The 16923-nt window shown below is 35.6% G+C and overlaps 1 protein-coding gene across 1 annotated transcript in view; it reads left to right on the top strand.

Annotated features, from left to right (window-relative positions):
- LOC149538620 (axoneme-associated protein MST101(2) protein) overlaps positions 1–16923 on the top strand; it is a 98227-nt gene that overhangs the window by 1538 nt on the left and 79766 nt on the right. The gene's annotated exons all lie outside the window — the stretch shown is intronic.

Raw genomic sequence — 16923 nt, 5'->3', positions numbered from 1 at the left:
TCTACATATCTGATTTGTATCAATTTCACAAAGGAACAACCAATGTGCATAGCATGTTTTTTTTGACGACCTCTTAATTTATTGGACGAACAAAAGGATGTTTAACTTTCTTGACAAGCTTAAGCATGATCTATAGCTAGCCCATTCATGACTGTTGTCCAAACCTAGAATTTTTTAATAACTGTTGCTGTGGAGCTTTTTGTCCTTTTATGTTGAATCTAATAAGTCCTCTAGAACACAGAGTGAGAACGGGTTTAGGGAAACACTAACAACAGCTGGAAGATGGATCATGATGTTTAGCCATATCTGAGATGTTGGGAAAAATTCATATATTGTAAATTCGATATGGGTGAAGAGAATTCAATGCTGCTGCTAATTTGTTGTCTAATATTGTGGCTTCAAACAGCAAACAACGCCAGCTATTTCTTTGTAATGATGCTAAACCCTTCCTACAGAAATTCCAATTAGAGAATCATCTTTTGGTTAACCAACAAATGTCTTTCTATACTTCTCACGTCCAAGTCGATCCATGCATATTCTTCACTGTCAAACATATTGTATCAAAGCACATGATTATATTGGGAATTCTTTTGCAAATTCCAAGGGATGCACAAAGGTTAAGACAAATACACTTCATATGAAGTTTTATAATGCTTGGAGGCATCTAGGTCTTTGAGAAGGGGACATGTTTCTTTTATGGGAGACGAATTCCAAGGGTCAGAGTAACATCTTTGTAACTATGGGATAGCCCATCAAAAGTTTACCATCTTCGTAGTGGGCTGAAGGTTTCTTTATAGTCTACTTCTTCTAGCTATGCATAACGATTGGTGATAATTGACAAGTCAAACTTTATTCCTGTCCAAAGAAAAACTCAGTTCTAGTCAATGGGCTTGTTTCCTTAATATAATAATAATTTAGACAACACTCAAGCTCTATTTTTGCATCAAGGTACTATTACACTTTCATAACAGCTTCCTATCTCTGCTTTCCTTGGGCTCATCATATGTGCTAGGTTCAATTACATATGAAATAATAGAAGTAACCAAACTTTTTTGGTCATCAGTTTGTACAAGTTGTTTCCCTAATTGTGTAGTCCCGCCTTATAATCTTCTTGGTAAATATCCTTCCAAGTGTCTCTCACTGTGGTATGGCACCATTTGGTATTTAAATGACCTTTGAAGTATGGGTACCGATTTGTTCTTTCATCAGATCTCTCCTTGAACTTGACCCCTATATGTTTGTGGCTTTGACTTTTGTTTTAATTTCACATTAGAAGTCGTACAAAATATATTAATAGAAAATATCCATACAATAGTATCTGTAGATTTACTATCATCTGGTATGCCTTGAACTGCTAACTATATCCAGCAAAGATATATGGTTTGATCTTTGCATGTAACTTCTCTTTTTGACAGACATCAATGCGAAATCATTACAATTGAAAACACAAAACTCTACTGATTGATGAGTGGTCTTCTTGACTATGCTTCCTCGGCAGTGATGCTTTGCTATGCTTTACAAGGACATTAGTTAAGGATGTTGATTGCAGTATTAGTAGTTTGTGTCAAGTATCAATATGGTATATTCAAGTTGTGTAGCTTGTGCTCTGCCCATGTTTCATTATTCTGTCATGCTGTAGAGTGTATGGGGTACTATACTGTTTGTGTTCACCATTGCTTTTGCATCATTCTTGAGACTTTTTTGAGTAAAATTTGTTTTCATTGTTAGATCTAAGAGCCTTTATCTGATTACTTACCATTTCTCCACCAAACCTTTGTGTGCTACAAAATGAGAAAAAATATACTGACTGAATTTTCAAAAAATAGACTGCATCATCAACCAACAAAAAGAAATGCTTTATCATAGATACAGTAGGCCTCTTCACTGACCGTTAAAAGGCAGTAAGTACCAGATTGAAGAATCCATTGGCATGCAAGCTTTCTTAACATCAAATGGATGTTTATGTAGTTTGTGTATTAGACATCCTATACACTTTCTAAGTTTTTTGAATAGAGGGAAGTCCATCAACCACCTTAGTCTCTGAGATTGCTAAGTACAGATAAATACCGATAATTGAAGTGTTTACAGTGTTGATACCTCATATAAGTTATTTTAAATTATATTGTTGTCTCCACTGCTGTTAGTGGACGACTAAACATATTTTAAATCAATAATTTTAATAATATCTCCTTAATACCAACAACAGAACTTTTTGAATATCTGATTTTTATGTCAGATAATTGTCTTCAAGTTTTTTGCAGAGTTGGTGTTCAGTATTATTTGGTCAGTGTCTCTATAATCTCAAGTCGTGAGTGTTTTATGACTCCACAGATGGTAGTTTTTTGTGATAAACCTTTTAACAAAAGCAGCACCTTAAAACAAAAACCACAAACATAGTAAAAAGAAAGGTAAAGAAGTCAATAGATCTGACAGCTGGTTCTCTTTATACTTGGGTATTTTCTAATAAACTCGATGGGAATTCTTATCCTATCTGATTAGAGCACATTTATAAATCTCCACATTTGTTCTAATTCTTATCTATTCTGAAAATTTTGGTGCTGCAGTTTCCTTTATTTAATTAGATTTTCCCTGATTTTACCACGAATAGATCTGTTCTCTATGTAGTATATCTTTAAATTCTTTTGGATAATTTCTGTCATTTGTTTTAATTTTCCTGCAATCGTTTTTTCCTGCCAAAATTATTTCTATAGACTTCTTCATCCACTTGCTCAAACTCGAATTTATATGTCTAGTGTTTGGAACAGGTGATTATCTATGGTCCTTTAGTTGTAGATGTGCCCACCAGTTGTCAATTGGGTTTCTAAATTCAGTGTCATCCACACATCTGAATTTGAATGGTGTATTTTTAAAACTTTCTAGGCATAAATATTGGTGGCACAAAGAGAGACAGTTTTCTTAAGACTTAGAAGATTGAATCAATAAATCTATACAATTATGCTGTTAATTCAGAACTTTGCAACAGATTTTATACTTGTTCCACGGTTTTGCTAGTTTTCCAGAATGAGTGTTGGATACTCTACCTCATACAAATAGATAGGCCAGGCTTTGGATGGCAATTCCCAGGCGTTTAGTTTCATGTAGGAAGAGAATATCAAGAAACTATATATTTTTTGATTTTTAAGCAATCTCCATTTGTCTATGGCATGTAGCTTATTTCACAATGAGGCTACTCGTTGGAAATATCCTTGGGTATGCTGGAACCACCAGAAGACGTTAGCACAAAGTTTGGTAACCAATTTATCCTTTATTTCTAGCTTCATTTGTTAGAAATCACCATCCTTCAATATCCCTTAGCTTTTTATCTTATTCACTCAAGTGTGTGTTTATTTTGCATGTTTTTTTGTTTTTCTATATCTTCCACCTTCTTCCCAGAGTTTGCTTATCTTAGGTCAGTTATTTTCTTGACTTAGGTCTTCTGAAGATTTGTTTAATCCTGTTTCGTTTGCTCTTAGTTTCTGCACTATCCTATTTTCGGATTGATATCCAAAGCTGCTCCAGAATCGGTTTGTTGATTGGTTTTAATTTTTGGGATCATCTTTGGGGTGTTCTATCAAAATTTTGACATTATCTGCATTAGGATCTGATTTTTTATGTCATATTTATGTTTTTGTGTGTTTTGGCATATTGAAAACCTTACGGATCCTTTTTATCGCCTGGTCTCAACAGTCAATCCCTACCTAGATGACCATGCTTATAGGAAACATGACATCAAAATTTAAGGTTCTCAAAATCTGCATCGTTTCTTATGGCATAATTTATTTGGCAGGGGTTTCATCAAATCAATTTGCGTCCAGAACCCTTGCACATGTGAGAGATGTGCTTATTCACAGTGGCCATTTTCTCTTTAGACTAGCTTTAACTTGGTTACAACTTGATTACAATATGTAATCCCTTACAGCTCAATACCACTGCAAGAAGCTACAATCTCATCATACGTTATGAAATCCCTAACCCTAAGCCATTTTATACAAGCTTTTTGCTGCTTACAAAATTAGGAATAGAATAAGTCATCCAATAGAAAAAATAGATGCTGATGCCTTTTACAATAAAAAAGTGATTTGAGCTTTTGGGGGCATTCCCCCAAAACCCCTGTAGAATAATCTGGGGGGAAGCCGCGCCAAATGAAGAACAATTGGTAGCAACTTTTCTTTGGAAAATCTTGAGTCAGAAATGATGGGGCCATGGCTCATGAATAATCTCTTATTTAATAAAAGCTGGATCCGATGTTGACTAAACTGCTATGATCTCTTCCTGCACAGAATAACTAGAAAAAATCCTCCTCCAACTATCCATTTCTCCTTCCAAACTCTATTTTATATCTTTCTTTTACCATGTATCATTTACTAACAAATTACAGATTTACAAGGAAAAATCCTGGAGTCAAACAGTTACCTTAATCAGTTGCTGTAAAGATTTCTGATGGTCCTTCTGCATCATATGTTTGAGGCACATTGGGTGTCGCAGTAGTCTATTTGGGGTGCCTTGCACCTTGATTTAAATGTTGAAAGAAACTTAGTTGGTCAACTTGGCCCTGGTTCCATTCATATCTTGAGGCATTGATGCCCTGTGGGTAGCTAACCTCTACCAGTTCTGCCTTTGTTTTACTCTCTGATGTGTCAGTTTTGGAAGTGTGTGATGCATGGAGGACTAGTCCAAATCTCTAATATTCTCATCCAAGCTGCAATGTTATGGAGAAATTACATCGTGGCTGTAACAAACATGGGAAACCCTGAAAACATTTCGTCCTTAATATTGTTTTGCACAACCTCTACCTCTATAGGGTGGTATGGTGAACATTGGGTTGTGCCTAGGCCCATGTACTGCCGTTAGTTTGATCCCAACCTTAAGATTTCCCTTGCTATCTTTGAAATCATAATGTGATAAAAAAAATGTGTGGGAAAACATTGGCTTGTAGAGAACAGGGGAACAGGGGGTAGGCTGGAATCCTTCACATGGCTGCTTTTGACCCTCTACTCTAAGTGCGACCCTTTGGTAATGTATTGAGATCGGTTTAAGTCCATGCATTTTCATGAGTTTACCCCTACCTCCAGTTGTTCCTGTGGCTACTACTGTTAAGATTTAGAGAACCAGAATAACATAACTGATGCAAAACACAAGAACATATTGCACAAGTTCTTGTGGGAAAACCCTCGTCACTGGGGGAAAAACCCAGCCACGCCAAAAGATGATTCCTTTATTAAGTTTCTAAAAATCATATTACACTATCTCTGCACTTTCAGAAAACCTTCAATATACCATGATAATGCAAAGATCAGAATTCATAAACTCAAGCATGGTATTGTGTTCCTAAGTCATGATGCATATGAAATGACATTCTTTTAGGCTGACTGCTTACAAAAATATATCATGCACATACACATGGCTTCAATAGAAATGACAGACTTTCCATAAAACTGATTACAAAAGGAAACTTCTTCATTGATTATGACAGAATCAATCACCATGTCTTCTTCTTATTGACCTCTCAGATTTAGAGTCATTTGCATCAGAAATACAAACAGAGATTGACTGCAGATAAAAAGAAAAACAACATGTAGAATATCTCTCTTAATACTGCTATTGACTGCACACACAAAGCATGTCACAAACTGTCTGCAAATCTCCCATACAGTCAAGTCTCCTCTCAACAATACACTATACATGCTAGTATACAATCTGTGGAAAACTCTAATAATCTTCACAATTCGAAAATGAATACAAGAATATCAATGGTTGCAGCATCCCAAGTATGAGCAATGGGAAACAAAGAGACTCCTGCCGTTACAGACATCCACTGCAGCAAGGTAAGGTAATTATGAAACTTAAAACTCATAAAGAGTATCACAACTTAGCACCAATGAACTGATGACAATATGAAGATTACGGATGTAACGTGGCAGCTCAGTCACATGGAAGACAAGTAAAAATTGCCAGCATAGAGTATGTGACCACATGGTTCCAGGAATAATTATAATGGTGCTGGGAAATACATAACCAGTAAACTTATGGTGCCAAGTCATCTCTACTACCATGCCATATCATCTCATATCCATTGAACAGAATATAACACCTGTAACTGCTGCAGGAAGATGGGTTAATGGCATTTGATAGAAATCCACGATAGGCTCAACATAATAACACCAGATGGTGACTGGTGACAGTAACAAGAGAAATACATTACAACTTTTGCATAGCATATAATGCCTCAAATTCAATAAGACAAGAGTGAATGAACCTTTTCTTTAGATTGGCTTGTTGCATATTCTGATGATAACATAAAGATCATTTTCGCATAACTGAAAGAGCTCTCCAGAATCTCGAAGTAACATATAGTGACTCTGAGGTAAGAATGATCTCTCACGCAGCTACTAAAAGTCTAAAACATTAATAGTCCCCCTTAGCAAGAGAGAGATGATTCATAGGACTTAGCATGTCCAGCACAAAGAGTTGCAATCATTGGATGTTAATAATGAAATTTCATCACAGATTTTCTCAACATAATATTGTCATCTCAGCACGATATTAGCCATGGCTACTCCTAGAGAGTGAACAATAAAAGCATAAGATTAAAGTCATGGAGTCACACACATGATTCCACCATACCTACTCGTAGAGGATGGATCCTTCATACGTACTCGCAGAGGGTGGAACAAGGGCTTTCACTTCAGACTTCTCTCAGAGAAGAATGCATTTCCACCATGCCTTAGAGATCTCACCTCGAATTTTATAATGTCCCCTTTTTCTAGCCTCTATTTTCTTATGTGTTATTGGCCCTTCACACCATGGTCTCGTGGGCTAGCCAAGACTTTATAGGGGATTAAATTTGAGATTTGGCCTAGGCATTTTCACATTCAAGCCAATCAGAGTTGATAGAGCAAGGGTTTCTATATACTTACTATTTATAGTAAGTCAACATGGGTCTATATTTCTGATTTTGTAGTATTGGACTTGGAGCATTTTGCCGAGAGCTTTTTGACAAGTTGTTACACATGGCTTTTTGAGTTCGAGAGGACATTTATTTTAATGCCAAAAGACTTAGTAGTCTATTTATGATGTCACTTTATTATTAAGAGAAGACATAAATTAAAAGTGGAATAGGACACAAAAGAAATATGAATAGTCAAGTAGAGGAAAACAAAGAGACACAAAGATGGCTACAAAAGGATCTTTAGAGGCTCATTCTCTTCATGCTTGGATTTGTGATTGGTTTTTCTGATTTCTCTTTGGAGAAGCTTCCAGCTTTCTCTTGCTGAAACTTGAGGACAGGATCCTTTAGGATTTCTTGGTGGATTGGATGGAAACCTAGTTCATCTTCAGAGTGGATTCGCAACAGAGCTCACCTTGCATTTTAGATTCTTTCTTATTATCCAGTCTAGGCATAACTTTCTGTAACTAAGATTGGAGTGTTTATGAAGTTATTGTATCGCTAATTTATAATGTAATAACTATTTTTGAGCAATTTCATATGAGTATTTGCTGGTTAATATTGCTATTTTTTATTGCATAAATAATCTGATTATATTCTGAAACTTATTGTGATAAAAAAATGGGAAGAATATACGGTTAGGATATTTCAAACTTCTCTCGCAAAGAAGAACTCATTAACAAGGGATTGCACCTCGAATTTCTCTCACAGAGAAGAACTCATTAACAAGATATTGCACCTCAAACTTGTCTCACAGAGAAGAACTCATTATCAAGGGATTGCACTGTAATCTTTTCCCACAGAGAAGAACTTATTAAAGCACATAAAAGATCATTAGAAATTTGAGACTCCCTCTCACCAGGGACAGCATACGCATTGTTTTGATTAGCATAACAAAAGAGCTGATTCAAATAATGACCAAATAAAGAGCCTTAGCAGTCACATTGCTACACGAGCTTGTTGATATTCTGCAAACGATTTGGCAATCTTCCTCTGCAGCTGAAGCTCCTCCCTCGCAATTTTTAAGAAATTGCATCAAACTCTTGATCTCTTCATTCAATTTTGCTTCAGAGATTGCAAAGAAGTTCTCTAATAAAAATGAACAGCGTCTGAGTGACATCTCCTTCTCTTAGAAGAAACTGCTTACAAGAGAGCCTGAGTCCTCATTCTTCAGTTTCCAACCATGATGGAAATGAGGATACCTCAAAAATGAACATGAAAATCACTAAAATCGGACACTTCAGTTTCCATAAACTAATAATCAGTCATTTAAAACATTGAAACATCTGCTGCAGCAACAGCCTGTGCAACCCAAACAGAGCAACCAGATTTCAAACAACATCATGAATACTCGCCCAAAATAGTCTCAATTAAATCAAGCTTTTCTGAGACATCAAATTAGTCTTTTGACTGCAAGCTGTCTTCACATTTCAGCCTACCTGACTTCCTGACAGGATTAATGAAACTCGTTCTCCTTTTCAAAGTCCTCGATCCATCTGATCTCAACACAGGTGTATCAAACTCCACTAAGTTAATGTTCATGTCATCAAAATGCAAAATGCCACTCAAATCAATCACCATGAATTGTTCCTGTGCAAGCTGGGCTGATGCATAGCCCTTCCAAAAATGCAAATCTACTTAACATCCTTATGCTCATTGATTTAATCCTGCAACAAGGAAAGATTAGTAATATTTCTTAGAATAAAACTACCTTGAAGAGAAATAAACAGACCAATGTTAAAAAGAATACATGAATCACTATTCTCAATAGTATTGATTGAATTATACATAATCATTATTCAAGATACAAACTTAAAAACACTAATCTCTGAATAATTCTCAGTGATTTTGACAACGTCCTCTATTGATTCCTCTTGAATGGACATACTGCTCTTCTACCTGTTAACTCCTATGCCCAAGACATACATATCAACTATTACCCTTTTCCAACCGAAGTTATGAAGTCACTGTAAGCTGTTATACCAAAAGACCTTTGCTCTCACCATGCACCTCCAGGTGATATGCCTTAAACATTTTATCAAATATTTCTTCATGACAGGAGTTTGGGACTTTTCACCAAAGACAGACTTAACACGAAGCGAGGCAGGAAATTGAAACAGAGATTCATGACAAAGGTTTCAAGTAACAGGTTCAGTCTCTTGTTAACATCTGCTCAAGAGTGATGATGCCTTGCAGAATGAATGATAGAGCTGCTTACACTTGCAAAGAGAACTATTGTTTCTTCAGTAAAGAATGAATAAGGGCACTATTATTATTTTCCTTTTCCCAAAAATGCCACTAACTGCAGCTGGATACAATTTGCAGAATTCTTTCTCATGGCCTTGGTAAAGCATTGATAATTTTAGAGTATCACTGTCCTGGGTGAATATGAATAACGCAGTCTCCAGCATGTATAAAAGACACTGCAGTCTTCCAAGCCTACAGTATTTGCAGAATATGACCATGTTACAAGTCAACCAAGGCACACCAACCTTCAAAATAAAGGGCTGCCACATGCCTGTCCATACATCATATGCAAAAGCTCTAATGACCATATCTATAACTAGTGTAACATGGGGACGCCCTCCCTGCCTCCCCTCTACCCCACTCCCCTAGGGAAAAGGGGGATGTGAATGGGTTCCTTGAATGCTCTAGGGGACTACCGGGCATCCCTTGTCTAACCAACAAAAAATATAGTTCATTTTAAAAAATATATTTCTTTTAATATTCTATTGGTCGTATTGAATATCATATTATGCTGCTCAATGTAAACATCTTTATGATGAGATACCCGTACTTTTGGTGTCTATGACTATTATTATGTAATATTTATACAGTAGAAGTTAGAATTCTTCCATTTGTTTGATTCTAATATTTAAAATTTTAATATTTATTAAACATTGTTCAAATATTCAAATTTTAGTAAATTAGTATTTTACATCTTTATGTCTTATATTGTTATAAATCTTTTCATAACTAGCATTTGAAGTCCCACATGTATAGTATATAGCATATACATACCCCTCCCGTCTCCCACCGCCATCCCCAAATTGAGGCCCCTCCCCCCTGCCCGGAAACTTGTGCCAACGTCCCGCCACCCCCAAAGTGTTATAACTATGTCAATGACATTTGCCAATCTCAAATCACAAAACCAATTGAAGTTAGCCAACTGTTTGTGCCCATAGCTGCATTGGAAATTAAACATGGGAAATCTTATATACTCAGTTTAAGCATTCTACACTGCAATTCTATGGGATCACAAGTTAATGACAATTGACACCAAACAACTTGAACTCATATGAACTTCAGAGATTTCAAATTCAGCACTGCGGATTTCCTAAAATTGGCTTTGATACCATATTAAGAAGTAATTGGTAAAATACCTGCTTGTTATTAACAGAGATCGAGAGGTCAATAGATACAAAAGAATAAAGTGGTGTTTCCTAAGGAAATGATCATAAAGAATAGATTTATTCTATTCTAGCTAAAAGAAAGCTAAAGAAAGCTAACAGATAACTACAGCTAACTAAATATTAGAAAGATTCTAATATTCACAATAAATTACAAACAAATAACCATTAACTAATAATAGAAGCTTATCTATTATCATAATACCCTCCCTTAATGGTTAATCTATCCACATCGCCAAGTTGTCCTTTGAATTTGACAAACTTATCAGGACCAAGAGGCTTAGGCTTGGTGAGAATGTCTGCAGTTTGATCTGTGGTAGGAACATATTGCAAGTCTATTGTCCCGTCTTCAACCAGCTGTCATATGTAGTGACAATGAACATCCACATGCTTGGTTCGTTCATGGAAGACTGGATTTCGTGCTAACTTGATAATGCCTTTGTTATCAACAAAGAAAGTGGTTGGTCTTGCTGGTGACATTTGCATATCCCCAAGCATTTGATGAAGCCAAATAACTTCACAACTTGCCTTAACTGTTCCTCTGTATTCAGCCTTTGTATAGGATAGAGAAACTGCTTGCTACTTCTTACTAGTCCATGTGACGGCACTGGATCCCAAACTGAACACATATCCAAAAGTTGACTTTTTATCATCAACAAAGCTTGCCCAATCTGAAAATGTGAACCCACTGAGTTTAGGATTAGAACTTCGAGAGTAAAGAAGTCCATGATCTGAAGTGACCTTCACATAACGAAGCACATGCTTTGCTGCCATTCGATTTTGATTAAAACACTAATGTCTGAAAATAAAAATATCATACTATACCTACCTATACTTGTGCATGCACGTACACACATGTATATATATATGCATGATATTCCAACAATGTATCTAATGTATACGTCATATATTAAGTAGGCATATATGTACGTCTCATTTAAATTTACGCGTACATACATATATGTGCATATACATATGCAAGCATTTGTAGATACTATGGTATTGTTATATTAAGGCATGACATATATCACAAGAAGCTCTGAGATCATCCAATTTATAAGGTAACACATTAGTTCTTAGCTTTTTAATTTATTGATTAGCGATCTTTTCTTTAATAATACATATTTATCGATCGGTTAGCTCATTGTAATCCATAGTATACTCTTGCTTGCCTAGCCATTTACTCCTTAGCCTTGGTGGTTAGAATTCATACCTATTGGCCCATAGGCAGATTGGTGTCCCTTACCCAATTTCCTCTTTGGCAATGCTTCCCCCCCTTCGTCACAGTACTGCAAAAAGAGAATTGCCACGGTAATAACATATTCCTCATTATGAAATCAAGGTTACTATAATGATTAATTATTTTCATAAAACATCATAACAATTAACCACCATTTCACTTTCCATGAAATATAACGAATAACCAACTTTTCCATTTCACATGAAACCATAATTTTTAACTAATTTACTAGTCAACTGTTTTCACATGAAATTTCAATGGCTATAAGAACATTTTAAATTAGGCAAAATTTGGATTGTAACACTAATGAGTTATTTGAGAAATTGATTATTCAAAGTTTCTAACAAACATGAAGCAGTGTAGGCCACAATTCCAGTCATATTGGCCTGGGGATTTTATGTCTGTCATTTGAAGGAACCTTAGCGTAACTTCTATTAATTTAGAACTAAAAAACCTACAAGCAATGGTGGCTATGCATGTTCTGCATGGCCAATCTGCATTTATTAGAGAGGTCCGTGGCTTGAAAACCTATTTGTGATGCTTGACAAGCTACTTAGAAATTTCATAAAGCTTGCTGAGCTCTTCTCTACAGTTCTCTTGGCACAACTTTTTTCAGCTTCTTTCCACAGGATTTGTACCCAGCTGTTCTGCCCTGTATCCGTATGGCGGGATGCTTTTGAAATGTCCCCCTGCTGCCCCCCTCCAAGATAAAAATGGCCCAGCACCCTGGAAACACAGACTGTGCAGGGGAGTAGCCCACCATTGGTGGGATGGTTGGGGGATGCCACTCATTTAAAAAATTTCAGTGACTTTGCCAAATAGAAGTGACTTTGCAAAATGAAACTGAAAACTATTGCTGCTGAATCTTTTTGAACTGAACTCTCCTGTGAACGATCATTTCGACTTTGAATGTTATCTAATAATGATCTATAATGTATGTCATGGATATCTTATTAATGATATCATTTGAATATTTATATTTATAATATTCCTAAAAATAAAAGTTTCTATTTTATTAAAGAGCTGTAACATTTTCTGTCCTGAAAACTTGGTGGGAAATAGGTTTGAACTTTATCCTCCGGCTTAAGCTGTTCATTCGTATTCCCTATAAACATAGATCCAAATTTTATCAACCTCTTAGTAATGTTCTTAATTTTCATTGCCTAGAATGCATACTTAAAAGAACTCCATGCATCATTATATGAATGTTTCCTATTTCTAGATCAGGATAGGTTTTCTATACCACTTCAATTTTTTGTTAGCCTGCAGGAAAAGTTGCTTATAGGTTTACAAATGATCTCCTGGTTAAGTCAGCTCATATTTGCACACAGTTTTAACTTCTATAAGAATGTCTCCCAAAAAGTTATGCAACTGTTAATAGCGAATCACTCTGCTTTTCACAGCTAGACAGCTCTTAGTTTATTATGCTTAGTATAAGAGTCATCAGTACCATAGCAATCTCTGTGTATTTGACATAGGCACAGCATGTTAATTTTAGTTTAGATCGTGTCCAAGGTTCTGCAAAAGAGAGTGGTTAAGAGTCGAGACCATTCCTTTTTACTTTTAATAGAAGTTTAAGCTTCACTTATCATCAGTTTTCTTTGACATGGTGCCCAAGATTTTATATGCCAGGATCTCCCACACATATGTTCAGACAGATTCTTAATTCTTTTCAGATCTATTTATGGCTTTTGCAAAAAGTGAGGATTCCAATTGCGCATTTGATTTCCAAAAGGAGTCAGTTGCTCCGTTACTATTATATCTATTTATTTGTTACACCGTGGTGGAACATCTTTCTCCTGCCAAATGTAGGCATTGATTACCGTCTTATTGTATTACTCTATTTGGAGAGGAGTATATGTAAATTTGAAATGTAAGTTGTTAGTATCCTGCTGTGTTCATGATTACAATCAAATATTTACTATATGCAATCAATACCATAGTTACTAGTATTACAACACTCAGATCTCTTTAAGTTAACCATATTTATTTAAATACATTTTTGAGCAGCTTAATCCACCTCTCAAATGAAGAGCAGTTTCCTATTCTCTGCTGTATGCCTGTCAGACAAGTAACTTTTGAAAGTGTTATTTTCTCCAGTTGACTTCATCGAGCCAAACTCACAGGAAGCAGGCCGAGACATTTTATTTTGATGATCTTGATTTTCCTGTTGCAATGTAGACACAATATTGACAATTGGGTTTAGATTCTAATGGATAATTACTGCATTATATGATTAGCATAATTTTTTGGGATAATATCTAAGTTACCAATTTGGATGCTGATGCGGGAAGCAGATACGGGATGTGGGATTTTTTTAAATTTTTGGATGTGGATGCATTTGGAAACGCGCGCGTGTGTGTATAATATTAATATATATGCAAAGAATTAAAGAAACTTATAAATACAAGAACTTAGAATTAGAAACTTAGAAATATACAAACATACATCATTTGATAGAATCATAATACATATGATATTTCACCATTGATCAAGATTCAAGATATTTCATATGTCAATTAAATAGTTCAAATGTCAAATTAAAAGTTCATAGACACAAATATTCATGTTCTAGACTCCACATCCAAACTACAAAATCAAAAACAAAGTTTATGATTCAATGTCATTGTTCACTAATCAAAATCATAAGTCTCAAAAAAATCTGGATCCTCCTCATCTCCATCCACTGCAAGGTTGATATCATTTGAACCAAGAAAGGTTCCACTTGTGCTAGATGCAAACAATATGAGAACAGTAAACCCAGTTGCAAACAAAATGGAGATTGAATGGTTGAAAGGCCTCTATTAGGGCCGTTTTAGGGTTTGGGTTTGGCACAAAAAATAAAAATAAAATATGCAAATAAGCACATGTCTTAAATGGTTTTTAAGAGAAAATTTCATTTTTTTACTTTTTCCGTGTGGATGCTAGCAGAAGCTCTCAGGTGCCACTAGGATGCCACTCACAAGCACCCGGATGCTTCCGGATGCCTGAAACAGGCATTGGCTTGCATCGGGGTGCCTGTGAGTGGGCATTCGAGTGACACCCATAGGACTTCGTCCATATCCACGCTTCTGTACGTATCTACTTCCGGTTCCAAACATTTCTTGCAAGTATCGCTATCTCATGATAATATCATAATAGTGAATATTATTATATCATAGAAGAACAAAAAGGTTGTAACAATGTAGACAAGAGCAATGCATACAAACCAGAAAAACTCGGAGGGGCTTAGGGTCTAGGCCTAATTCTTTGACCACATTATTACAATGTTACATCAGATCATAAATGAAGAAAGAGATATTAATTCTCAAAACATGATTGTCCTCCATTGTCTTTGGATTAAATATACAAATATCTTCTTTATTAGGGACATTTTACAATTATTTTGCTTGAACACTATAGAAGAGTATGATGGTGTTTTAGGGCAAAAATGTGCCAAGGGTGTCCATTTATAAAATCTTGAAATCCTCTATGGCCGGATAATGTAGAAATCCTACTATTTTTCATTTTTGGAAATCTTCAGGCTAGCACCTTCGACAATGTTATATAGATGGTTCTAAACATAAGTTGGTAGCCCCATACCATACACAATAACTGTGTAACAAAAGTGACAACAATTTGTTTTGAATGGCATAACAAACTACCTATCATTAGGAAACTCAACAACCATTAGACTTAATGACTATATCAAATTCAATCCCAAGTTTATCTCTAATGTGGATTTTTTTATCTCTTCCAAGATGTTTAGTCTTTATGTCAGCAATCTTCACATTGGTAGGACAATAAAGACAAATGCCATTATGGATCAACTATATGTAATGGCAATGAACTGAAATAAGATTTGTTCTGGCATGATAGACTGGATACTTAAACCATCTTGAACACAATTTAATTGTCATAGGAAAGTTAGTTCGGTGTTGTTTGGCATAGTCAGAGATCAACCGGTATTCCTAGCAACTTTATGACATCGCAACCTATATTGATATTTGTCTAATATTCCTCTAAGCCTCTCTAGTGGAAGATAAAGCAATTCTATGTTGTAGCTTGCTCTATGAAGAAATTACTGTATCAAAAGATTAAAAATATATTTGGTTGTTGGTTTTCAAGTTTTCTCTGATCCAACCCTGTTAGATATGGTATATTGGGATAGAGGATAATCTATAGATTGTTTGTATAGAATACCAAAGTTGAGAGCCTCTTTCACATATCAAATCACTCATTTTGCAGTTTTCCATTGTCTTCTCGAAGCTTCGACATGAATTTGAAAAGATGACTCATTGTAAGATAGAGGTCCAATCTAGTGGTATTAAGATAAATCAAACTACATACTGAGTGATGACAGATGAACTCAGTGGCTGGTGTGGCAAATCAATTTAAGAGTGTTTAATCTTATTTTTAATAGCTGTAGATATTGGATTAAGTTTTGCCAGCCTAAACTTTTCTAAAAGTGAGCATATAATATTTGTGGAAATAACTATGCTAAATAAAATGACATTTATTTCTTGAAATACACTTTGCTCATTATATGGATTGTGGAAAAATCATGGCTCTTGTAGAAATCATTTGGAAATCTTTCCTTATGATACAAAAAAATCATGATCAAGTTGTGGAAATTCTACACCTATACAGTAATGTTGAGGTATGTGATACAATTCTACTACAATAAGTTTCCATTCTTGTGAAAATACGCCTACTAGAGGAATGGTAGAGCGATAGAGCCTAGGGTTTAGGCACAGGGAAATTGGTCAGTGTTATGGATGTAACAAACAGGTTCCTTGGAACAACAGAGGATTGGTTTTTAGGAAACATAGAGGTGTGCAATATGCAAAACGAGGAAAACCCATATGGCTGTATAGTGGTTGGAGGAGGTGTTGGGTGGATATTTTGCAATCGACAGTTTTGGGTAAAATCCAGTCGCAAAATAGGATGACTAGCCACAGTGTGAGACAGAGTCTCTCCTACCTTAAAGGTAAGGCTCCCCCTTCTCACCGTTCGTTGGATCAACTCAAGGTAAGCAAGAAATCGAGAGTTTTTGTAAAAAGGGGTGTTACCAATATTCATTCCTCTTAACTTTTAGGAAAGAATCCACTTACCTGTGGAGCGAGTAATGGGCAGGGTGAAATCTCTAACTGCACTTCTATCTAAAGCTGAGAAAGTGATATTGATAAATTGACACTAACTCATAGGCATGCTGAAAGTGTACCAATTTGGCTCTAAGTCTGGTTGTACTCCTATATGAATATGCTATACTAATAGGGCACAAAGACTTCTAAAAGTAAAGATATCTTAACTATTTTGTGAATAAACAGGGAAATATAAGCTACAGA

This window comes from Cupressus sempervirens, chromosome 9 (genome assembly GCF_028749045.1).
Source record: "Cupressus sempervirens isolate cs-2001-9-10 chromosome 9, ASM2874904v1, whole genome shotgun sequence".
Lineage (NCBI taxonomy): Eukaryota > Viridiplantae > Streptophyta > Pinopsida > Cupressales > Cupressaceae > Cupressus > Cupressus sempervirens.
This window is presented reverse-complemented; position numbering and strand designations above follow the sequence as displayed.